Source organism: Leopardus geoffroyi, chromosome C2 (assembly GCF_018350155.1).
Source record: "Leopardus geoffroyi isolate Oge1 chromosome C2, O.geoffroyi_Oge1_pat1.0, whole genome shotgun sequence".
NCBI classification, from domain to species: domain Eukaryota; kingdom Metazoa; phylum Chordata; class Mammalia; order Carnivora; family Felidae; genus Leopardus; species Leopardus geoffroyi.
In genome coordinates, this window is record NC_059333.1 from 47,838,176 (window position 1) to 47,864,569 (window position 26,394).

General features: G+C 39.4%; 2 protein-coding genes across 5 annotated transcripts in view; one reads left to right on the plus strand and one right to left on the minus strand.

Moving 5' to 3' along the window:
• The window catches only part of CMSS1 (cms1 ribosomal small subunit homolog), a 381,393-nt gene that overhangs the window by 133,215 nt on the left and 221,784 nt on the right, over window positions 1–26,394 (plus strand). The gene's annotated exons all lie outside the window — the stretch shown is intronic.
• FILIP1L (filamin A interacting protein 1 like) overlaps window positions 1–26,394 on the minus strand; it is a 301,055-nt gene that overhangs the window by 125,214 nt on the left and 149,447 nt on the right. The window contains exon 1 of one of the 2 annotated variants that reach the window (XM_045501768.1): window positions 19,182–19,609. The exons of the other annotated variant lie outside the window; for it this stretch is intronic. The gene's annotated coding sequence lies outside the window, so the exon portion shown is untranslated. Of the gene's footprint in view, window positions 1–19,181; window positions 19,610–26,394 lie in introns of those variants that run through there. 2 annotated transcript variants of the gene reach the window in all.

Sequence of the window (26,394 nt, forward strand, 5' to 3'; positions counted from 1 at the left end):
TAAGATTATGGGGTTCTCAGCAGAGCTGGTTGAGCCCTTAATATTAACTGTCTCATGGTAAATGTGATTCATCTATGAAAATACTGGCTATAAATAGATGTTAATAGTGCCCAGCAAAACAGCCAGGTTGTACTAGCATGGCCACATTAGGGAAAAAAATCTTGTTGAGGATTTTATTTGGTTTCTCTTAAAATAAAAAAATAAAAAATGTCTTTCCTTTTATTGCCCTAACCACCCACACTTGAAGACACTAAACTCAGCCAACTGCAGTAAAGCTATCTGATGACTAAAAAAAGACACATTGAAAACCAGATAACCTAATTTAGCATTGGCCACCTTTATTTTTTTTCTTCTATTTTCAGCAAAAATCATTGAAACATTTCCTTAATGGTATTTTTCCTTGTAGGGAGAGCATGGACAAGGCTTCAGAGAGGGGAATGAAAGTTGGAGGGGGTGGGAGGGAGGGTGTGCTTCAGGTTATATTCCTAACAATTCTGTGTCCTCAGAGAAAGTCAAAGGTACAGAAAGAGAAGAATCAAATGTAAGGTTTAGAAGGCAGTGTAGTAGTTATTTCATCCATCCCCCACAGGACCAGCAATCAGTGTTTTCTGTTACTCACTGTTCCGCTGTTAGAAAAAGTACTTCCTTGTGAGCTGAATTCAGCTCCCAGGAACTTTGTTCATTTATCCTGCTGCTTCTTCCAGAGCTAAATCAAATAAGGCTACTCTTTGAGCCACACTGTAGTCCTTCAGTGGGAAGGGCTCTATTCTTTATTCCAAATGAAACATTCTCAGCTTCCTCAGTGACTCCTGACACCAAGTTGTCTAGTCTTCCTCACCCAATCCACAGTCTCACACACATTTAGATTATACCTGTTTAGACCTGACTACTCTTCATTAGGCTAGGTTGCTTCTCAAAGAAATGCATGGAGTTGGGCATAATTTCCCAGATATTAAACACAACTAAAACAGTGAATTGGTGAAAGTATGTATTTAGGGAGGGTCTCAGTACTTCTTCTGATATTGGATTTCAGGTGGAATTTTAGGTATAGATCCAGAAATTTGACAGTAGACATTTAAGGAAGACTTATTCCCAGTTCAGCTTATCAGGTCGGTGCTTATAAAGATACTTTCATATGTACATCGCTTGATGCATCAGCAGATAGGTAATTGTTTGCCCTGTTTTTCAGGATGAGGAATGTGAGATTCAGAAAGCTTGGATAACTTTGGCTAATAAACCTTGGACCAAAAATGATGAAAACGTAGGTGTTCTGACATTCTTTCTCTCTAGGCTCATGCTAGATTAATCCAAGCTCACATGTTTTTTTGTTTTGTTTTGTTTTGTTTTTTAAGCTCGTATGTGTTCTTTGGTTGCCTGTCCACTAAGTGCTGTAGTCAGAGAAGCTGCCACACTGTAGATACAGAACAAACAGCCTGCCAATGAGGCCTAATAGAGCTGACTTACATCATGGCTTTTCTTAGCTATGTGTTCTGAAGAAAGGACAAAAAGAAATATAAAAATCTCCCAGAGTATAAATAGTTGATTTATCCAAATTTTCCATTACAAATCAGTGGCTCTTTAAAGATTCTTTTCTCATTTAAGGTTGACACAGGGCTGGGAATATTTTCCAGATCTTTGTGGAATAGAACAGAAAATTATTTTCATATAGTCCAAATTAGCTTTAAATTTATTTCTAAATGCCACTCTCACAGCACTAGGTCAGACCTCTTGAAAATCATATGATTCTTTTAACAGTTTTCAAACTACATCACTTTTCATAGTTTTTCCAGCTCTGCTCTCTGTTTTTTCTTAGAAGTATGATGATATTGAGCCAGTCATTTAACCTTTCTATTCTCTTTGAATTTTTGTCCCTTTGGCTCTTGGAACCAGTTTTGTCAGATCCCTTTATTCTGCAACTGAGGCCCAGGGAGGTTAACTGATGTGCCCATGGTCATGCCTACAGCCAGCACCAGAGTCTAGATCTTGCCTACAGCCCTGTTGATGTTTCCTCAGCAACAGTGCATTTTCAGAGACCAACTCCTGTTTCTGGAAAGGTATGAAACCTAAAAGATTCAAATGCACCTTTGAGAGTACCCAAAGTCTCCCACAAATGTAATTTTTCTCAGCTTCTTCCTTACCCACTAGGTGATTATAGGCCTGAGAATGCCTTTAGGCCTCCTCTTGGCCAGACCAACCCAGCACAATGAAGAGCTCAGAGGTGAGAAAGAGGTTCAGAGATCAAGGGTTCCCATCTGCAGATTTTAACTGACTTCTTTTCTTTCTGTTATCTAAGGACCTGTGACATAGCAACATTGTTACAGAGAAAATGTTGCTGGTAAAGTCCCTGGGCTGTACTGGACCTTGCAACCATTTTACTTCCCCTTTCCCAGCATTTCCCTGTGCTCAGTTTATCTTCCTATAACTGGGGGAAAGTTTAACTCCTTGCCTCCCAGGCATATGAGTATAGTCTGACACATTTACAATTTCTCTTATTAGAGGAAAAGAAGGAAAATGACTTTTGTAAAACTCGAATTATCTGCCAGATGATATGATTCACACTTTTTCTTATCTCTTTTTTAAAATTCAGACACATGGAGTTAGTATTATTCTCTTTATTTTACAGATTAAAAAAAAAAGTGAGGTGTTGAGAAGCTCACAAGTCAGTGTGGTAAAAAATGTAGGTTCAAGATTAAATACAAAATACCAAAAAATAAATCATGTCCAATGTAGAAAGTGTTTGGGGAACATTTGAAAGGAAATGACTAACCTGCCACAGGAGCTAAGTAAAAGCACCTGAGAGAGAAGTTGGGCCTTGGAGGATCAGAGTGTCCAAGTCATATGTACAGTTTGAAGATAGATGAAAAACACAGCATGTGGCAAATACCAAATCATCATTATGGCTGAAGCCACAGAGGTGTTCGGTGGTTAAATTAAGATAGAAAGGTGAACCATAGGCATGGATAAGGCTGCTCATCACAGGACTGTTCATAATAATGAAGGTGAAACACCTAAGTATGTAACAAATAATAGGGAACAATTAAATAAATCCATGGAATATGTAGTACTGGCCAGTTAGGCCAACAGCAAAAGTCAAGTTTTCAAAGAATATTTTTTTTAATATTTATTTATTTTTGAAAGAGAGAAAGAGAGCACAAGTGGGGGAGGGGCAGAGAGAGAGAGACACACACACAGAATCTGAAACGTGCTCAAAAGCCTATGTCAGCACAAAGCCCAAAGTGGGGCCGAGACTCAAGGATAGTGAGATCACGACCTGAGCCGAAATCAGACACCCAACTGACTGAGCCACCCAGGTACCCTAAAGAATATTTAATAATATGAGAAAGTATTTTCAATATGTGATGATAAGTAAATTGGTTTTGTTTGTTCGTTTGTTTTTGGTTTTTTTGGTAAGAAGACACTAACATCCAGTCACACATGCTTTCACATTTTGGGGCCTTTTTTCAGAAGAGAGACAAGGATAAGTAAGTTGAAGCCTTGCAAGTCATTAACAAGGCAATAGAAGGTTATCTTATTAGTAGCTGATGTGATTGTCCCTGGGGTATGAGAAAAAAAGACCAAGGAAATTTGAATGTGGGCATTGTATTAGATGATGTTACAGAGTTACTGTTAATTTTATTACATGTGTTGATGGCACTGTGTTTAAATGAGAGAATGTCTGTTTTATTTTTCCAGATAACATAATGAGGTATCCAAGTGTGAAATGTCATGATGCCCTGGGCTTTATTTTTAAATACTCCAGAAAAAATAAAAGTATGGGGTAAAATGAAGTAAATATGGCAAAGTGTTGAGGATTATTGAAGATGAAGGATGGGTACATGGACTTTGTTACATTCTTCTACTTTTGGTGTATTTGGAAATGTTCATAAGAAAAGATTTTAAAAGAAAGCACCAGGGACACACACAGTATTAGATGGATAAACATTTTAAATAGTTCTTTATAAAAAGGAAAAAAAGAGTGTAAGGTGGAGAAAGAAAGAAGGCACTAAGGTTTGAGTGTTAAGCAGAGACAGAGGAGCCAAAAAGTGAGCTGTATCCTAGGAACCAAGAGTGAACATTATTTCAAGGAGCAGAAAGTTGCTGTGACCTCATTTTTAACAGTATTGCCACTGGTCAGAACAGTTTTAGAACTCCACTTTTGTAGTTTTCTATTTTGGAATATCCCTCAGCCATGGCAGATTCTGGTCCATTGAAAGTGAATTCTGACCATGGGGAAAAGTTATTGAAACCAAATCTAGTGAATCAAGTTAGAGTTGGGTCAGCTAATATTGTTTTTGGTCAAAGAACCAATTGTGACCCTAAAATAATGGGATTAGCTTTTTTGTATGTGGCCTTTGAAAGGGTTTTGAAGACATTTCCAGTGTATGTCAACCATGACACTCTTTTAGAATAAATTTTATAAAGGAAAACCTTTGACAAATGACATGTTTGAATTTACAACTTAGAGCTTTTGTTGTATTCTTTTTTTTTTTTTTTTTTTTTAATGTTCGTTTATTTATTTTGAGTGAGAGAGAATCCCACGCAGGCTCCATGCTCAGCACGGAGCCTGACTCAGGACTCAACCTCATGACCATGAAATCATGACCTGAGCAGAAATCAAGAGTCAGATGCTTAACCTACTGACCCACCCAAGTGCCCCTGTTTTGTTTTTAGTATTCCATCTACTTTAGTTACATATCAAATCTTTGGTGTGCTACAACTTCTGGTTGTTTTGTAGAATCCCAACATAAGCAAAGAAGTAGGAAACAACATGGTGTATGGCAGGAGAAAGAGTGCAGTCTCTGGGGCCAGCCATACTGAGTTACAACTCTTCCTGTATCACCATATGCTGCTCAGTTTGGGGCAAGTTACTTCATTTCTTTAGGACTCAGTGTCTTGCAGTGTTGTTGGGAAGATTCAGCATCATATGTGTGAAGTACTGTGCCCAGTGCCTGGCACATGACAGGAATGCATAACTCATCCTGGTGGAGATATAATGATACAATTTTGTCTCTTGGTTCATCAGACATGCCTTCCCTCTTGTGATGAGTGAGATAAGAAATAACTATTGGATTTTAGCATCATGAGGAGAGTATATTACTCAGTGGTTTACCTCACTGAACAAGGGTATTCTTTTAATCAGTGTTAAACTGGTATTTTCAGAGTGAGTTATTTTGTGCCTTGCCAAGATGGAGAGTGGCAAGCTGAAGAAATTGGATTTGGCCAGGAACCGGTGCCTATTATTCAGGAGAGAGAGAGAGAGGGAATTATGATCCTGGCGGTTTGGAGGGACTTAACATAAAGTGACTGGCTTCTTGGTCCCAACTAGCCATAACTGTCCCACACAAGATGATGAAGAGCACTGATTCAAAAAGGTATGCTTACCCAGGTTCTCGTTAGCATACCTCTTCTAACACAGCAGCACAAAGCTTTACTATCTTTCTGGCCAGGCACTGTGCTAAAGTACTTTACACTCATTATTCTCTTTTTTTGCATGCACTATCAGGCAGATACTATTAATCTGTGCTTCATGGGAAAACCAGAATTGAAAGAGGTTAAGTCAGTCTGCTTCAAGCCACAGAACTGGTAAGTGGCACAGCAGGAATTCCAGTTGGCTTCACAGCCCCCCTAGTCTTTGTAAGCCTATGGTCTGTTGCCTGAATTCGTTCTTATTTGGAATAATGATCTGTTTAAAGATGGGAGACACATCTTCTCAGCGTTCATGTACAGTTTTGTCTGTGTCAGCAAAATCGAAAAGCCTAGTGCTCTTTCACCAAAGACCTGCATCATGACATGATGATAGGACAGAAGAACATAGAAAGCACCAGGGAGAAAGAAAACTGTCTGGGCTAGGTCTCAGATGAGGGCACAGTGTGAATTAAGGTCCTGCTCCTTCACTGCTCTCCATTATTCCACTTATTCTAGGTGGTAGGAAAGAAGTTGTTATAAGGCAGGAGGCCTGCTTAAGTCAAAAAGCACCAAGGAGCATCAGAATGCATCAAGGGTAGTGTGTCTTTGGCTGCACCCTGTAAGTTTGGGTCACACTGCCTTCAGGATTCTTCAAACTGACATCAGGGTTCTTCTCATGTTCTCTGCTTTCAAGGGTCATCCAAGCCCTCTCTGAAGCCCCTAGTCCCATTCATCTGTATGGAAGAGTACTTTTTGGTGTTCTTTAATTATTGGAGAACCCCTTTTCCAGCTCAGTTGAATAGATCTGGACCTCAGATGCTCCAGAGTCCATGGGTCTTAGATATATTGAGCTTGGGGATTTTACCCACCACGTGTGGTTCCATATAGCCCTTTGTTAGAAATAAAGTGCCCAAGACAGCCAAGAGTACATGTTGACCAAGAAGGTTGGCCGCTGCTAAGAACTATAAGTAAGTAAATGAATGTCAGAAGCTTACAACTAAGGGAGAGAAACAAAGCTTCGTTACCCTCCCTTGAACATGTTGCTTTGGATGTTTTGGTAATGACTGTGAAGCATTTACACACAGACTAAACTAAGTTCTTTGTGTTCTTTGCAAGGAGGAGAGCTTGCCAACTCAATTTCAGTATGCACAGCTCAGACAGTTATTCTTTTGGCATTTAGGGGCTGCCCCTGTTTTCGTTGGGGTTGGGGGTGGGCAGCCTGCTGACACAGGAAGGCTTTATAAAGAAGGAGAAGGCAACTTTATCCCATACTTTTTAGAAAAGAACCCCTCCTCCCCCATCAGGGTTCTCATGTCCTTACCTCCTTTGCTAAACCTCTGTAACAGAGCCAACAGAAGAAACCCCTAGGCTCAGAAGTGCCATATTCACTTCAGTGCCCACAGCTTGTGACTCATTCACAACTATTTTCATTTCTTCTGCTTAGCACTTCACCATGAAATTGCGTATTTCTTTTGTGAGTGTGTGTGTGCAAATGGTTGATGGTTTTATTTCAAGTGATAACCTTGGAAAGATAAAGTTCTTGAAGTTATGGCCTTGGTCCATGATAAAATATATGGTTTGCAGTAATGGTTCTCAACCTGTCAACCTGGAGCCCCTGGGAGCTTTCAAAATTGTCAAAGAGGTCTTCCAGTCTGTATTCCAAAAGCATTGTAAGCAAATGAGGTTGTTGGGTTTTGTTTGTTTGTTTGTTTGTTTTTTTGAGAGAGAGAGAGAGCACAAACAGGGGAGGGGTAGAGAGAGAGGAGGAGAGAGGATCCCAAGCAGGTTCCATGCTGTCAGCACGGAGCCCATTGTGGGGCTCAAACTCACGAGCCATGGGATCATGACATGAGCCAAAATGAAGAGTCGGACATTTAACTAACCGAGCCACCCAGGTGCCCCTAAACAACTGAATATTAATGTGTTCCCAGAATAGCTATAGATAATATTGTGCGATAGCATACAAGCCATTTAAATATTTTATGAATTTGTTGTAGGCTTTCATAGTTATAGCTTTTTTTCAGTCTGAATAGGAAAGGCTACAAGTACTGCCAATGGGAAATTAGGAAGATTTTTGTTATGGAAAAGGAATTCTCATCCTGGAAAGGATGGATAAAGATTGTTTTGTTATAGCAGCTAAATGGGAGGCTAACCTGTTTTCTTGTTATTGAACTTTTAAGTGCTATGATTTTCCTGATCCAAATGGTTTTGGGTCTGGATCAGAACTCCCTGTTAGTTGCAGTAGCAGCTGAGGAGTAGCTGAAGGCATTTGGCCTTATAGACTGTTGATCTTAAAAATTAAGGGTGTTTTTTTTGTTTGTTTGTTTGTTGTTGTTGTTTTTTTAATTAGTGCCATAAGAGCCTTCATGTAGCCAGCCTATTCTCTTTGGTACAGGTTACCATACAACATGATTACTTTCAGGTGAGAAACTGTTGCAGTTTGACTTAGTTGGGGCCTCATGATGAGGCCTACACCCAGAGTATTCTCTTTTTTAACCTTCAGTAGAGACTGCTGCTCTGGCACATTGGCTATAGTTTTTTTGTTTTAAATTGGGATTTTCTAATTTTTGTAATGTTTATTTAATTTTGAGGGAGAGAGAGAGAGAGACAGAGTACAAGCAGGGGAAGGGTAGAGAGAGGGAGACACAGAATGCAAAGCAGGCTCCAAGCTCTGAGTTGTCAGCACAGAGCCCCATGCGGGGCTTGAACTCACAGACCGCAAGATCATGACCTGAGCCGAAGTCAGCCGCTTAACCAACTGAACCACCCTGGTGCCCCATTGGCTATAGTTTTTCAATAGAAGTTTGCTGGCTGTATAATGTAAAGCACTAAATTGCCAAGTGTGGGCGCTTTTTCCATCAGGGGAATACAGGTGATTCGTTGCACAGGTGCTCACACTTGCCTGCCTTCTGCTATGAGTGCATTATTACTGTTGTTTGAAAAAATGTTTTTCTTACATAAAAAGTAATATGTGTGAAGCACTGAAAATGGCCAAGTAATCATAAAGAATAAAATTTTAAAAATGTATCCTTGGGGCACCTGGATAGCTCAGTTGGTTGAGCATCCAACTCTTGATTTGGATTCAGGTCATGATCCCAAGGTTCTGGGATTGAGCCCTGTGTAGGGTTCTGTGCTAAGCATGGAGCCTGCTTAAGATTCTCTGTCTCCCTCTGTCTCTCTCCCCCATGTGCACATGTGCTCACTCTCGGTCTCTAAAATAAATATTTTTTAAAATGTATCCTTAATCCAGCCATGCTGACATTTCTACTTTTCATCTTTTTCTATAGTTTCTTGTAGGCTTTCTTCTTTTCTGTGTCCTTTATAATGTGCATGTTGTTTTTGGAACATTATCCATCATCATTATTCTTCCATGCCACAATTTTTAATAGCTGCATAGTACTTCATTGTATGATGGTGCAATTATTAATCATTGTCCTATTACTGAATATTTAATCATCCTCTTCAAGATCCTTCCCTCTCTTCTCCCCCCACTTTTACTTTAGAGGCCTGTCCCCTATCAATCTAGAAGGGATCCAGAGCTAACAAGGAACCTTAACCACTTATCTAGACTTTAACTGGCTAGAATCCATGAAAACTGTCCTTGGTTCAGAACAATATCTATTTGTTGTTTTAAAGTCATGATTTTAGCCTCAGCAGGATTTAATCACAACTCGTAATTGCTATTCTATCTCCTCTCTAAATTCTTTCACTCCTACCAAATTAAAAACATGAAATTGTTTTGAACACTTTTTAAAAGGTAAAAATTTTCACAATATATGTAAATCAAACCATCATGCTGTATGCCTTAAACTTATACAGTCATGTATTTCAGTTATTCCCCAATAAAACTGGGGAAAAAAGAAGATAAAAAATATAAATATAGAAATCATAAGAGACTGTTAGAGTAGACCACTGTACCTCCTCTTGAAGCCCTGAAAGTTGAGAATTTGGAAATGAAATTGGAATTGGAAAACGTACCCAAGTAATTCATCTTTAACAGTAGAAGGACATTTATTTTCACAAATGTTTTTCCCTTCATGCAAGAGACTGCTATTACATTTACAGATTACTTCATTGTGTAGACTTTAATTCAAAAAATGAGAATCGGACTTGGAGAGTATGTTTCAGACAAAAGTAAAAGCAAAGCTGTATAGACATTGGTGGTGTTAAGATAAATATTTTTTCCTTTTAAGGTAACAGCTTTCTGTTTCCAATCTCTAGAATGACTGTGTCATCATTTTAATATTCCTTTGTTACCAAAAGATAGTACTTTGTGTGTAAAACATAGTTACCAAGCAATGTACCAAAAGCTAAATTGTTACATGAGCTTAGGATGTGCAGAGAAGGACCAAATTGGCTCAGAAAACAGTCTCAGAATCATAAAACATCATCAGAGTTGGAAGAGCCTGGAGATGGGTTTGCCTAGCTTCTTCCCAGCAGGCACTGGGGCAGGAGCACCTTCTTTGTACAAGCTCTCTGACAAACACACATCTGCTCTATGAACACTCATTTTTCATAACTGTATGGTCTTAAAATTTTGACTAGTTCTTTTAAGATGTGTCCCAAATTCTTTTGCCATTTTATCTCCCAGGATGCTGTTATTAATTGAATGCCATCTGATAATATAAATTATGGTGAGTAAATTTCAAAGACTTGGGAAGAAGATTTCCTAAATGTGAAAGCAAGGAAAAATTCTCCCCCCAAACTGAACAAATGATCAGAGTGATTTATCATTAAGGGTACAACTAAACAGAGTTTTCCCATTTTAAGCTCCTGGTTCTAGAAGTACTGAGGCTGGGCCTACGAGGAAACCTTAGACTGTATCCCCAAACTCTATTTTGATGTATTAGTACTATTTCTGTTTTTCATAATTGGTAACTAGCTTCTTGCTTGATTATTTAAATGTGCTTTAGGTTTTTGGCCTTCAATTGTTCCCAAATGCTTAGTTATATAGCATGGTTTGATTCTTCATTTAGGGAAGCCAGGAATCCACAACTTGTCTGTATTTTTACCTATACTACTACTTTAAATAGACCACTTCACCCTCAGTGCCTTTTATCAGTTGAAAGAAGGAAAAATAAACAATCCAATAGCAACCTTGGGCTCCTTCTGGGAGTACTCATGGCTGCATTTTTAAAGTACTTAATGTTTTACTAAAAAGGTACGAAGGAGTATATGGTGCTGAAGTTAGTATTTCCTAATCAGAAAGGCATAATGATATACTCAAAATTTGATTAGAGTTATACAACACATTTGCAGTGGTTCTTTAAGCCATTCTGTAGCTGAAGTATAATTTTTACTTTTTTTTAATTGCATCTGTAGAAATAATTACTTCCTTTGGTATTGGCAATCTCGCCCTCCACAAACAAATCACAGTGATTACTAATGACACACTTAGCAGTGGGTATGCACCATATGCCCACTTGCTGGGAAGAGGGGCAGGTGTCAGGCTGACTTTGGTTGTTGCTGTTTTTTAATTTATAAATGTTCTTAAATATGTCATTAAATATTATCCGGAATAGCTTTTTTATTCCATAATCAAAGGTATGATTCTACCTTTGACTTACATATTTTTGTTACCAGCTTAGGAAGATTGGGGTTAAGGTCGTTTTAAGGTGTTAGTCATTGGGCCATTAGGTTAGAGAACAAAAGTTGGTGAAGTTTACAAAGCACTATAAACCAACAAGGAGGCACCTACTATAATTGCAGATAAGACTTTCTCCACCTTTACTTCCTTATCTAAATCTTCTATTGCTGGTTTTCCTCGTTTCCCTGTTTCATAATATACATCCGAAATAGACTGTCTTACTGGAAAGGAAGAAAACAGGATCAGAATTCCTGCTAGATTTTAGGAACTTGAACATCATCTTATTGAGTTCTCCTGACAACTCTTTGGTAGACATCTGATTATTCTCATTTTTACAAATGGGAAAACTAGAACTCAGAAAACTTAAGTAACTTGCCCAAGGTCACACAGTTAAGAAGTGGTTAGCCATGCTTTATGTGTCTTGTTCTTGGGACTTTCTCACTTCTCTTTATTACCTCCTGTTTTCAGTAGTCTCCCCCAGTTCCTTCCCTTGCCTTTCAGCTACAAAATGCTATTCATCAAATAGTATAATTACAGCTTACAATTTTACCGTTCCCAGCAGGAGACAGCCCACAACTGTGTGAATCTTCCTCCTTAACAGGATTCCTGATATCCACCTCCCCTGACAGAAAGAGGGATAGAAGCAGCCCAGATAATTCTCTTTATACATGTTTAATACAATCACAAAAAGCTGCTTAGTAAATCCTTTTGTTTTTTGCTTTTTAGCTTATTTTATTATTTTTCCCAGTTTTGAGATATAATAGACTTACTATATTTGTTTAAGATGTATAAGTAAATTCTTTATTATCTTGTTTTCCTTTTTTTTTTTTCCCCCTCATTGAATAGGATGATGAAGACTTAGGTGAATATTCAGAACAAAGCTGTGTTTTGGCTCAGAATTTTAAAAGGAAAGAATGAAAAGAGCTGATCATGAAGATAATAGTGGCCTGAGGGGGAAAGACTGTCAGCCAGGGATTATTACTAAGTGTAACTCTGCCCATAGAAAACTAAAAACTTATTAATAGGACTTTCAATGCCCTACTTGATCTGGCTCAGAATTTGACCTCATACCTCTCCCTTCTTCACTCTTTCTGCTCCAAATGTGCTGGCTTGCATTTAGTAGCTTATACCTGCCTTTCTCCCTGTCACCCCCACCCCCACCCCTCACCCACGCCTCCAACCATCCCTGGGCCTTTGTCCATGTTGTGCTTGGTGCTTAGACCTCTTCCCTCTGTTCTTTACTTGGCTAACTCCTCCCACTCAGCCCTCAACCCTCAGCTCTAGAGACACACCCTTGAGAAATCTTCCCTGACCTTTTTGACTAGGTCATAACCCCATTTTACACTCTGGTGACCCCATGACCTCTTTTTTACACCACATACAGCAGCAGTTTTACATATATCTGTATTATCTAAAGAATTTCAGCTTCCCCCACTGGACTGTTAATTCCATGAGTGCAATACATACTCTGTTTGCTCACAGTTAGGTTGCTGGTACTTTGTACATAGTGCGTAATCGGTCTGTTGAATGAATGAAGAAATCAATCACTCATTGAGTTTGTCTCATCATCAAATGGCCAGATTTTGTTTTAGTCCAGTATCCCTGACAAAATTCACGTGGCCTTAACCCAGCAGAACTCATGTGTTTACAAAGCTGTTGGATACTAGACATTCAATGGATATAATGGATGTAATGTTGGATATAATGTTTATATCCAATATTTGTAGATACTCATTGACTGATTGATCCAGCAGGTGCCCTTAGATCAGGAGCCAGCAAACTTTTTTCTGGAAAGAGCCGGATAGTACATTTTTTAGGCTTTGTGGGCCATTCAGTTTCTGTCACGACTACTTACTCTGTCTTGCCAGAAAGCACCCATAGAACAATGCACAAATGAATGGCATGACTATGTTCCAGTAAGACTTTATTTACCAAAATAACCATATTTTGCTGACCCTTGCCTTAGATGTTGCTATGAAACATTCATGAGGGATGCTATGGAATAAATTGATCTGAAAAAGAGATTCCCCACACCTCTGGATGTTTACAAAGTCATTATTTATTCCAGAGGGGTATGTATAATTGTGCATAAGACCTAGTGTCCACTCTAAAGCTGTTGAATAAAAATTAAATAGAAGAGATAGATGTGGCACAGGCACCACTAAGGGCTATGAGAGCTGTGATGTTACATAGACCTCAGTCTCCTGTAGATGTGATTTCTTCATTGATTTAATAAGGGGAATAAGGAGCAACTCCTCTTTGACATCTGATGTCTCTGATTACAAAATTTGTGTCCTAAATCAAACTAGGGCAGTTTCAGTGGAATTATTTTTAGCTTTAGCTAGGTGTCTAAATTATTTTTATAATTAGCAAATTATGGTATTACACTGAGGAATTTGGATATTTTCCTCAACTGTTCTTCAGCATTTTGTCTGTTCAAATCGAGGAAAAAAGGTCTTCTCTTGCTGATTGTACCCCAACCCAGAAATTTCCAACTCTTAGAACCTGTTTAAAGAATTCAGGATCTGAAAAAACAATTCAGAATCTGTGTGGATGCTGGCTAGCTTGGTCATTCTGGAACAGAAGCCACTTGGAATGGATCATTTATATTCTCAGTTTATTAGAGTTACAGTGCTAGAAAAGGCTGTGATATGGTTCTTCTAGAAATAGATACATAGCTTTTAAACACATAGAACTATACAGGAAGTGCCTATTTCCTCTTCCCGCCCCAGGGTTCCTTATAATGTCTATGTTTACTGGTTTGTTTTCTGTTTACTAATTTTGAGTGAAGAAGAAAGAAACACTTAGGTTTTTTATTAAATTGTGCATTAATATTCCTAAGAGGAAACATAAGAAACTTTCTCATGTATTGAATTAGAAAAAGTTAAGGTGGTTGAGAATGTTAATCTTTACATTTTGAATTGTTTTTCTGCTGGGAAGTGACAAAGGAAATACTATAAAAGTATACCCCAAAATGGGCAATAGAATTGTAAGTAGATTTGGGAATAATCCAGAATAACATTGTATTAATTCAATGTTGTTATTGAATTGGGTGGTCTGTGAAGGCAGATTTTCCAGCAACAGCTGTGTTTCTTGTGCCAGAACTTTTTTTTTTTAACCATTTTGATGGATATTTTAAAGTAATTCGTACTTCCTATTTAAAGTTCAATGTTGTGTATATGGACACATTTGAGATACTAAATAATATCTTTTTGTATTTTGTTTTCTACCTCTATGTCAAATTATAACTAATCATTTATTTGCTCCTCTTACCTGCTTCTACCTCCTACCCTATTTCTAGTTTTTGCTTCTACATGTATCAGGCACAACGAGGTTCTAAGGTGTGAAGTAGTGTTGTTAGTGTGGAGGTTTTGAGAGAGCCATTTGAGGTATAAGTGCTTTTACCGGTTTTGTCTGAATTGAAATTGTATAAAAATTGTGTCCCAGAAAGGTTGACCTGTCTCTGTTTCATGACACCATGGACCATTTTACCTCTGAGTGAGGTCCTAAATCTCCACATTGAAAAGAATGAATCCAACCTGCCTCTTCGAAGAGGACTTTATTAGTATCTTTGTGAGGGCTCTCCCCCATTGTCCTGCTCATGGGAGGGTGCTATAAATATCTTTGAAATACTTCTTACTCATCACTTCTACAGGAGGGTACTTTTCACAGATATGAAACTACAGTGATAGCCTTCCTAGGAATTCAGTTAATAATGATCAAGAATTGCCTCAAGCAGCCATCTACATGAGCAATTGGCTAACTTGTTCAGTTATTCCCTTTTATGAGGACTTGTCTTTTTGATGCCCAAATCATCTGCCCATGCTGGAATCAGAAAGCAATAAGGCACACCTCCCACACTGACCTGCTCTCTAGTTAACCATTACCTCCTTTCTCACACAGTCTTCCCCTGAAGTCTCCTTAGAACTCACATTCCATTTTTTGTTGTACTCTTAAGAGAATTATCATGTGACCCTCAGAGGAATAGGAGCTGGCATCTTGGTTTGTAGCAGCCTTAAGCTAAGTAAGCTCTTTATGAGGAATCATCTCACTAACTCTGGGAATATAGGTATTGGTCTTCATATTTTATAGGTGAAGAAATTGAGGCTCAGAGAGGTGATGTACATGCCCAACATCACATAACTGACAAGTATTAGAGCCAGGCTTTTTGCCCACATCATCTGATTCCACAGCCCAGATTCTTTCTAGTACCTTATGGCACCCTCAAGAACAAAAAACAGATTTCATGGCAGATATGCTTTGAGCCAGTATCTCATGTAATCTTTTCATCTACCCTGTGACGTAGGCATTGTAGTTGTTCTCAGTTTACACACAGACATGTGAAATTAAGTAACCTATTGATGGTGGCCATACATCAGTAAATGGCAGAATCAGAACAGGAACTCACAGGCTACTTGGCTATCAACTTTTCTAAGCCTCAGTTTCCTCAGTGTAGAATGAGAATAATAATGGCACCAATCTGTTAGGATTATTGCAAGGACAAAATGAAATAATCCTTTTTTTTTTTTTAATTTTTTTTCAACGTTTATTTATTTTTGGGACAGAGAGAGACAGAGCATGAACGGGGGAGGGGCAGAGAGAGAGGGAGACACAGAATCAGAAACAGGCTCCAGGCTCTGAGCCATCAGCCCAGAGCCTGACGCGGGGCTCGAACTCACGGACCACGAGATCGTGACCTGGCTGAAGTCGGACGCTTAACCGACTGCGCCACCCAGGCGCCCCGAAATAATCCTTATAAAGTGCTTAGCACAGTGCCTGGCACATCATAAGCCCTCAATAAATGTTAGCTGTGGTTAGTACAGCATAGCTAAGGCAAAATCACTTTGAATACAAAAAATCCTGCAATTCCACTATTTTATTTGACTCTTACAAAGATTGTGATATATCAATAGTAAATGAAAGGGTGTCTTCTCTCACTTAAAACAAAAAGTTAGATCAAGTGCTGGGTAATTTGTCCTTCATCACTAAACTATTACATAAGTAGCTTCAAGGCCCCTTCCAATTCTGTGACTGTACCATTCTAGTGATGGAGAGCTATTTTTTCTATCAAATCTTAACTCAGAACTCAAATCCTCTCTACAGTAATGAAGTGGTATGCTCATACCAAGGACAAAACAGAGCCCATTAGCAAAGCTGAGTGCAGACTTTGATTTTTCAGAGGGTAAATGACAAGGAGTATAAACAGTGAAGCCTTTGGAGTATTTATTTCTCATGGAAAGATAAGACACCTACAGCATTCTTATGATGGAAGACAAAGCCCAGAAAATTGATTTTATTAGCAAAGGCATCTAAGAAAATATTTGTTTTGTGCTTGGTGCCGGGGATAATAGAATACAAGTCGTTATTAAATTGGAATTAGTGGCCCAATTTAAGTCAGGAAACCAGTTTGTCAGAATAGTTCCCAGAAATACTTGAAGACTCTAACAAGGTGTATGCCACAGTCAGAAGGTGTGTTGCTTGTGAAAGTATGTGAAAGGTTTTTTTTTTTTTTAAACAGTGGCTGAAAGTCTGCACATTTTTCTTGATGTTTATTTTAGAGAGAGAGCGTGTGTGCGCACAAGCAGGGGAGGGGCAGAGAAAGCAGGACAGAGGATCTGAAGTGGGCTTCACACTGACCATAGAGAGCCCAGTCAGGGCTCAAACTCACCAACGGAAGATCATGACCTGAGCTGAAGTCGGATGCTTAACCTGCTGAGCCACCCGGGCACCCCTTGAAATTTTTTTGTTTCTGTTATGTCCCCCTGGAGCTCTGTTAGTTGTGTCTGCCTAACTGGTGATCATAAAAATTACATCTTCAAGCACTGATGGTCAAGATCCTCATTAGTGTAGCCTAGAAGGTAATGAACGACATGGAGTTCCCAATTGCCCCGTTCTTCATTCTCGGTTTACAGATAGGACTGTTAATACCTTAAGCAACGCCCTTGCCAGGAAACTGCACCCCTTCTCACCCCTGAACTAAATGCATCTTCTCTCTTTTCTTGTGTATCCTATTGTAGACGTTTAACATAGAGCTTGCTGCATTGCCTTATGTTTTGTTTACTTGCCTGACTTCCTGACTAGACTCTGGAATCCTTTACTAGGGCTGCACAGTGCCTAGAATTTCAGAGTTGCTTAGTAAATGTTTATTGACCAAATGATTGACCAATGTAAAGAACATATCTTTAAGCTTCCAGTTTTTTTTTTTTCAACGTTTATTCATTTTTGGGGCAGAGAGAGACAGAGCATGAACGGGGGAGGGGCAGAGAGAGAGGGAGACACAGAATCGGAAACAGGCTCCAGGCTCTGAGCCATCAGCCCAGAGCCCGACGCGGGGCTCGAACTCGCGGACCGCGAGATAGTGACCTGGCTGAAGTCGGACGCCTAACCGACTGCGCCACCCAGGCGCCCCTAAGCTTCCAGTTTCGAATGGGCCCTGACTATCAATAATAGTTTCATTCATCCCTCCTTGCCTCTGCCTCCTAAACCATCATTCTAAACCTTTTGCGCTGTTCCCATTCCCACAGGCCTCTTGCCCTTCGCAAATTAGCATCCTTTGTTCCGCCCCTCCCTAAACCACCTCCTTCAAAACCTCTCCCCTCTTTAAACATTTTCCTCTCTTCCTGTCTTATAAGGATCTGTGCTCATCTGAACTTTAGATCATAGGCATCTTCTGTGGAATCTTGCCGTATCAGATACCTCCTTCCCCTTGTGTGTCTTTAGTTTCTTTTTCATACCAATTCCTTTTCTGTAACTTCATAACATGTCCAAACATCCCATTTTCTAATAAAATCTTTGCTTTCATGACTTTCCCCACTAATTGCCAGTTTCTCTCCCTAGTTCACATTGCCTGAACTCATACTGTTAGTCTTTTTTTTTTTTAAGTTTATTTATTTTGAGAGAGATAGTGCGAGTGGGGGAGGGGCAGAGAGAGAGAGGAGACAGAATCCTAGGCAGGCTCCTTGCTGCTAGCACAGAGCCCGACGTGAGGCTCATACCCATGACACTGTGAGATCATAATCTGAGTCGAAACCAAGAATCGAACACTTAACCAACTGGGCCCCCCAGGGATCCCATACTGTTAGTCTTTTAACTTCCTGTCCCCTATTTGTACTTCAGCGTCTGCCCTCGCCATTGGTTTCCTAATTTCCAATTTTAGGAACTTCTTGGTTTTCATGTTCCTGGCCATGGATTTAAGAATTCCATCTTTTTCCCAGCTCTCTAGGCTAGAAATCTTGGTGCCATTTTCCAGTCCCCACTCCCTTCCTAACATACTGCCCTACGTAAGAATAAAAATACTTGTGTTTATATTTGTAAGTTTATTTTTACATGGTATACAAAAGATGCTGTATAAAGCAGCAGAGTGATTTGAAAACATTCATCAGGGCATTCTGATTTGGCAGTTTGATGTTGGTACAAGCAAAAGGCCAAGCCAGTGAGAAAATATGGAAAATAGTAAAAGTAGTGAATGAACCACATGTATTGTATGCAGCAGCCTATTCTTAAAAGGTCTGATTTCCGCACATTCTAAGCACTAATAAAAGTATCTAGTTGAAGAAAGACCAACCAAATCAAGACTTGGAGCCAGAATGTTCTGTTTTTTCACAAATGGTTATGACAGTTTTTTTGAAATGCTAACACAAAATTTACTATTTATGTATGTATACAGGATTCTAATTATGTTTCTGTGTGGTAATATCAGAAGTCTTTAAAGGAACAAAGCAGTGTTTTTAATCACTTCTTCAGTACTGTATATAATTGGGATTTTTCCCCTTCTGGGACCTTCTGTGAACATCTGCAGAGTGGTTCCACCCTAAGTCTGGAAGTTAAGCTGCTATAGTCAGTCTTCCTTTATAAAACTGAGCCATCTGCCCCCTTGATCTGGTTTGCCCCTACTCTGTGAATTTGGCTTTTTTTTTTTTTAAATAGAATAAAGAATGTTTAATTTGAATTTAAGGAATAGTAAGAGAAGGGGAAAGTAATCAGCTACCCAAAGTCCATTTTACTTACCCCTACTTGAGCAGAGCCATGAGGATTAGAACTAGGGCTTGTCAGTGACCATGAAGAAGTGGTATGTTACGGAGGCCCATCAGGAAAAGTGCTGACATAGGACTTGATCCTACCTTTCACAGAACTTACAGAGAAAGGACATGTTTGGGAACCAAGAAGAATTGTGCCATGCTGTATGTACCACACAGTAGGAGGAGTCCCAGGAGATAAGTGGCGAACAATGAGTAAGCTTAGCATTTCAGAAAATACTTGAAGTGAAGGTTGATTCAAATCTCAGTGTTCATGCAGGGCAGAAAGAGAGCTGGGGGCAGAGTAGGTATAGTGAGGAATAGAGGCATGAACCAGCAAAGCCTGTTTGGAGACCTGCAGAACAGAATGTGGGTCTAGAGCTTGAGGTTGTAGTGAGGATTGTGATGTTATAAAGGAGGCAGAGAAGGGATGGGGAAGACATCAGTATGAACTAGAGAGAGAGCCATACTGGGATTCATCTAGCTCCCTAAGAGGTTTTTACTTTATGCTTAAGGTAGTGGGAAGCCATCAGATGTTTCTAAACAAATCTTTTTTTGAAAAAGTGGGGATAATGAGCTTGGATTACTGAGTTTTTATGATGAGTCATAATGTTTTAAAAAATATTATCATATAGGGGCATCTGGGTGGCTTAGTCAGTTGAGCGTCCCAACTATTGATCTCAGCTCAGGTCTTGATCTCAGGGTCATTAGTTCAAGCCCCACGTTGGTCTCCATGCTGGGCATGAAGCCTACTTTAAATACACACACACACACGCACACGCACACACACACACAATTGTATAAATACTCAAGCAGTTTGCATTTGCCTCAAACTTTAAATATTCTAAGTTCTGTATAAATATAAAAAGAATGAAGAAGAATTAGTTTATTTCGTTCTTATCTGGTTCTAATTCATTCTATGGGTTGCATCAGTTCTCTGGATTTACTGAATCTTGGTTTTGCAGGTATATATATATAAATTTTTTTTATTTATTTATTTTTTGCGGACTGACAAGTTGAATTTAGTAATCCATAGACCAAAATGCTACATCCCATAAAGAGGTCTTGGAAAAATTAGAAACAAAATTAGTTGTAATAAAGACACTTTATTTTTAATAGACTCCAAAGATAGAGCAATAGAGGGTCTCCAATGAATTATCAAAGCAGCTTCCAGAGGATATGGGATAATTGTGTAGAGAACAATTAATGGAAAGGATTGTACTAATGTAATTTTTTTTAGAATTACCCAGCAATGTGATTATGAGCATGGGACCCTGGCTGAGACCCCAAGCTCATTTACTATGGTAGGAATAAGGTAAGAGCTGCAAAGGAACGGCATGGAGAGTACAAGTCTGTGCCTCTTGCAGAAAGAATGTTGGGATTATCCCTAGTTCTTTCATCTTTCATTTTTTCCTGCCTCCCTCCTTCTTTTATACACTAATTTCTTACAGTGTGCACAGCATCATGCCTCTCATTATTACTGATGGGCTGCCCCACATCCTGGGCTAAATTCAACTTCGGAAAAATAGTGATAACTCAGCCTCCTAGGTACCAAGGCAAGCAGTTCTTTTCTCTCCAAACAAAATCATTGAGATTTTCTGTGTGTTTTTCTAGCTAGCTAGTCACTTTTGCACACCTCGTTTTAGTTACTCCTCTCAGTAATGCTATGGAGGTAGGTTTTAGGATCCCCATTTTACAGATTGAGGAAACTAAGGCTCGGAGAAGTTAAGTGCCAGGACCTAGATGATGATGATGATGATGATGATGATGATGATGATGATGATGATAATGTCAATTCAAAGACTATAACTCCCAGCCCAGCCCTCTTTCCACAGCTGCTCCTCAGTAATGCAGCCCAGGTATTTGAGATATTTGGACACCTGTGGATGTGGCATTTTTGGTAAGGAATATAAAAGCCCTGTGGCTACCCCAAGTTACAGTGTGAAATGAGACTGCCTCCCACTCCTCCCATCTCCTGCAGATCTTTCCCAGATCATTCTTGGGCCCTTTCCTCTATCCCTCTCTGTTTCAATCATTTTGCCTGCTTCCTAATCACTAGCATGCCCTCAGAGGTGGAGGAGTTAAGGAACTGGAATGGGGGAGGGGAGGATCACTTTCACATTTAGGGCTATTGTTCATGCTTCCTTTTGGATGATGTAGTCATTTCTGTTTCTTATTTTATGTTTGCTTACTGTCTGAATCCATGTCAATTTATGTGCCCTTGGCTCTGAACCACGTTTATATATTTTTGTGTTGTTAATATTTTTAATTGGTGTTTTTAAAGTAGATGTACTCTGCGTGTTTGGCAGACCAACAAAGTGGAATGTAAAAAGAGTTGGTTTTTTTAAGTAACCATATAAGGTGAAAAGTCCCTTTTTGTGTGGGTGCATGTGTGTGTCTGCAGATTGCAGGTTTTATCAGGCACGATATTCGTTAATATTTATTGTAACAGTTTACAGTGTGGCCCCTTGAGTCCCTCTGGATTATGCACAGCCCGAATGAGGTAACCTTGGAAAATGCAATAAATCTGAAGTTGAAACCACTTTAATGGGAAGTTGCTTGAAGGTTGTAAAGTTAAATTGCCTCCTTCAGGATGAGGGAGGTAGTGTGGAGAATGCCCCAGGGGACCTGGATTTGCTTCTTGCTGGTCTTGTCCCCTATGTTGGAATGCTGGGTTTGGGGTTGGATTACTTTGTTTTTTTTTAAAAAACCTCTTACTGTTCTTTTGCCCCAGTACCCCATGGTGTGGTAGGCCCATGGCAGCATTAATATGTGACCTTTGATCTTCTCTCTTATGCATATGGGGCAGCTCTTACCCTACATATGCATACTCAGGTGCCCAGAAGTAGAATTTATTAGTCATAGAATCTTAACTTTGCAAGGAGACTGGGTTATCACCCAGTTCTTTTTTGCCAGGCCCTGTGTGAACCCCTCCGATTATATGCAGCTGAATACTGGCCAGCATATCTTTTGCTCTACATTTTAGAATGTTCTTCATCACATTGTATTGAAATGTAGTTCCCCAGAGCCTACACCACTGGTCCTGGTGCCTGTTTTTAAAGCTACATAGAATAAATATTCTTCTTCCATGATATTTGAAGATGTTTGAAGATAATGACAGTGATCTTGCCATGTCCCCTATTTAGGTATTAAACATCTTTAGATCTATCAGACTATTTTCTTATGTCCTAATTCATTTGTCTATTTGTAGGGTACAAACTTTGTGTATATGAGACACAGCTAGAGACTAGGGAAGCATTGAGAACAAAGTTGGCCGTGATCCCTGCATTTGGGGAATTTCTGGTGTAATTAATAACAGAATGATAAGGGCTATAGAGAGGCACCGAATCAGCCTTGGTGATTGGGGATTGAGGGTGTCAAGGGAAGGTTTCTGGAGGACACACCATATAATCAAAGTCCAGAAGAGTACTGTGAGCCACCCCAGGGAGCAGGATAAATGAAGGAAGGAGGGTATTCTAGGTAGAAAGACAAGCCTGTTGGAAAGGCTGAAGGTGAGAGAGTACATGGGGAGTTCAGGGAAGTGAGAGTGGTTCTGCCTGGGTGAGATACTGTATGGGGATCTTTATCCCTACTCATGAGCAGAAGTACTGGAGCAGAAAGCAGGACTGACAGGTGGTGGGGTGGGGAGATGAGGTCAGACATTACAAGAAAGTAGAGAATGATAGATAGTCCTGATTAGGAACGGTATTTATTGTTCTCTTGATTACACAATAACTATGGGAAACATAGCAAGTTCTGTATGAGATCATACAGGTTTGGAAATACTTTGCATATTATGTTTTGTTGTTAGGGAAAGAATGTATTCAGTCCTTAATTAGGGTTAGACAGACATGGTTCATTCAGTGACAAGGCCATCTCCCCAACAATGTATTTGGAGAAACAAGAGGAAGAAAGTGATAATGCAGTTTTAACATTTTTATAACTGTGAGAATATTTGGGTTACTTCCATACATGGAACAACAGCAGTGATAATAATAATAGTAAACACTTCTACAGCACACTGGAACTGGCCCTGCTATACTAACAAATTTAACGCCCACATGAAGCAAATACCTGTATTGTCCCCAGATAGAGAGCTTAAATAACTTACCATAGGTCAGAAAGCTAAGTGGCAGAGCTTGTATTTGATTCTAGGCCCTAAGAATATGTAAGGAAAGATTTAGGTTATAGATGAAAGAAATTTACTGAGCCTGCAAAATTAGAGATCTTTACAAATGGCTCCTGCCTACTGTTGATGGTCACAACCACATACTCACTGGTGTGGTCATGATCAGTGAAAAAGCAGATATTCACCAATCCGTGTTTCATGCCTTACCCACAGGCATCACTGTTTAGAAGAGATCCCACTCCTGATGGCTTTCAGGAGTTGGTCTGAGTTTTACTAGCAGTTGTGGCTGCCTGCAGCTTCAGTTGATCTCCCTGCCTCCTGCCGCTGTCATGGAGAGTTTAGCCTGCCTAAAGAGGATAGGAAAACTAGGGTAACAAGGCAAAGTTTGAAATATCCTTACTTCTAGGGGAACAGAATTGCCTAGCAGTGTTACCAAGCCAGGCCAGTTATTGCTGGCAGCCATGTATGTACGGTTGCCCCAGCTTTCAAGCACGTGTGATTTTTCTCTAGGGTTGATTGATTACGTTGTAAGGGTGTACAGGCAAGTGCTTCCTGGTGACAGAAGGGGTAAAGATAGCTAAGAGAGGCTGAAGTAGTGATCCATGGAGTGATGACCCTGTGCTGCCAAATAGGGAAAGAAGTGAAAGTAGGGGTGCATTGATGCATAAGGATGTAACAGAGGAATAAAGAGTTTGGGGTCTCTGTGGGTCCAAGGAGAAATGAGGTGGGACAGTTGTATGAAAGGATTGGAAAGGTAGCAAAGAATGTTGAGCAAGTGGGAATTTTAATTTTTTTTCAAAGGAATATGCTTAGCACTCCTTTCCTTGGTCAGTGTTCTCTGAATATGCATCAGTGTGTTTGTGACTTAATTGAAATGTGTGATAACGAAAACTTTAAACCTAGGTAAAACCAAGCAGGTGAAGCCAATCTCTTCATTACACATGATTTTATAATCTTCAGATAATCTTCAAATAATCTTCAGTATTTGAACATGGTGATTATTCTGTTGCATGATTAAATGAAAGCAGAGATCATAGACTAGTTCTGTGATGCAAATTCACACCGTAGATTTATATGCCCAGTAGGAGGTACCATCTAAGAGTTATACACAATTCTCAGTCCTCTAACTCATTACAATTCAGTTAGATTTTATATTTACCCATTACTGTGTGTCTTCATTAATAATCCTATCTTTTGCTGGATTACAAGTTCCTTGAGAATAGAGGCAGTGTCTGTGTCTATCTCTAAGTTTCCCTTACAGTGTATAGCCCTATATGAGGTATATGGAGCTCATAGGTCTAGGGGGTGTCTTGTTGGCTCAACACTTCAAGAAGATCAAGGACAATCCACTTATGTTACAGATGAGGCAATCAGAGGACCTGACAGTAAAGTGATCTGCTAAGGATTCAGGGCTAGATTAGTGAGGAAACCTGAGCCACACCCAAATTCCTACCTCTGTTCTTTGTACCATATCTTGTCGATGCAGCTCACTGAATCAGGATTTTGGCAGTGATCTTCTGTATGTGTGTCAGGCCCCAAAAGGAAGTGTTCCCTAAACTAATGCTCCCCAACCTGTGTTTCCTGATATGACTCAGAGAAAATGGTGATATTTGTTTAGGACAATCAGGTAAACAGAGGATCATTTTAGAGGGCAGTTGAAGCAAAGAGTCCCTGAGAATAGTGGCCCCAGGCATTGCCAGGCTGCCTAGGGGGTTATATCTTCATATACCATTCATCCACTGCATTTCCAACAACAACTAGAAAACACTTCCCTAAGTTAATATTACGTCAGTCCGTAGTGTGCAGACACAATAACTTCCCTGGCTTAAGACCTTGTGTATGAACATTGCTATTCAAACAAAAAAGAAACGTGACCTTCTTTATTGTATTTATTGGAGTACTTAAGACATTTATAAAAATCTAGATCTGTAAATTATGATAAATTATAAATTTATAAAATTGCTTTGTAACTAAATGTATTTTCTAGTAATTACCTTGAAAGATTACTCTGGTCCAAGAGAATATATTTTCTCAGCAGATTTAAATCCTACTAGTCAAACATGTCACTTAGTCCCCAGTGTGAGATAAAGGATATGAACTTAATAAATTGTGAAACAACAAATACATTAGTCAGGTGTGTTTCTTTTGACACTAAGTAGTTCATGACCTTCTTTCTTGTGTTCTTAATATATATGGGAATTGTGTAATTTTTGATCAAGGATGAAAGGTTGGAATAAGTTTTTGTCAGTGCCGACTGTCATATTTAACTGTATTGCTCTGTCAGGTGCTGTGGCATGTGTTCCTGCCAGCACTGTGTTTCCTGCGGAAATAGCACCATGGTCTCTCAAGGTCATGGTTGATTTTACAGACGTTTAGAGTTGAGATAATTAATTAAGTTGTAACTCTGAGTTTCTCCCAGGTATTTGTCTGGATTTGTTTGTATTTTAACAAAGAAATTGATATTTATAGGGATAACTCTCAAAATATCTCTTAAAACAGATAAATTAAAGAATCACAATTTATAGATAAAATAAGTCCTCAGAGAAATTGTATCTTCATTTGGGAATAGGTTGGGAAGACACCTAAGCAGACTGCATAGGTTGGGAGGTTGAAAGGAAGAATGGGGAGCTGAAATGGTAGACTCTGGAGAGATCTCCCACAGTGAAGTAGACTCCCCCTACCCCCAGTTCTTCCTTTCTGTGCCTCCCATCCCACACAGCCTGAAAATCTGATGATACAGATTTTTGAAGCTTCAAAATGCCATTTGAATGTGGTGGCATCTAAAATATAGTTATGGAGGGCAGGGCATTGAGTAACAGTAATAATAGTAGCATCATTTATCAAATGTTTATAAAGTTAGTAGTGATCAGGAAGCCCAGTCTGTCAGATTTCAGCACTAGGCTGCATGGTTACTCTTCCTGATAGAGGGCTGGATCAGTTACTGAGGGTCACTGGAGGTAGAGAAGAGGGCAAAGAGAGGGATACAATGAACCTGAAATAGTTGTTTCTGATCTTAAGTGTAGGATAGCACAGGAAGAGGACAGCAGGAAGTAAAATGAGGAACAGTTTTTTTAAATAAACATGGGTATGGGTTACTACCCCCTCCCCTGTCATGACTAGGGTGTGAGTCCAGTGGTGTGTTTGAGCTGGTCCTTACTGTCTCATGACTGTTAAATTTTCAAGAACTTTGAACTATTTATATTACACGCAGTCATTATTAAAAATTAAATTCTTGTAATTTCTATTAAATAAACAAG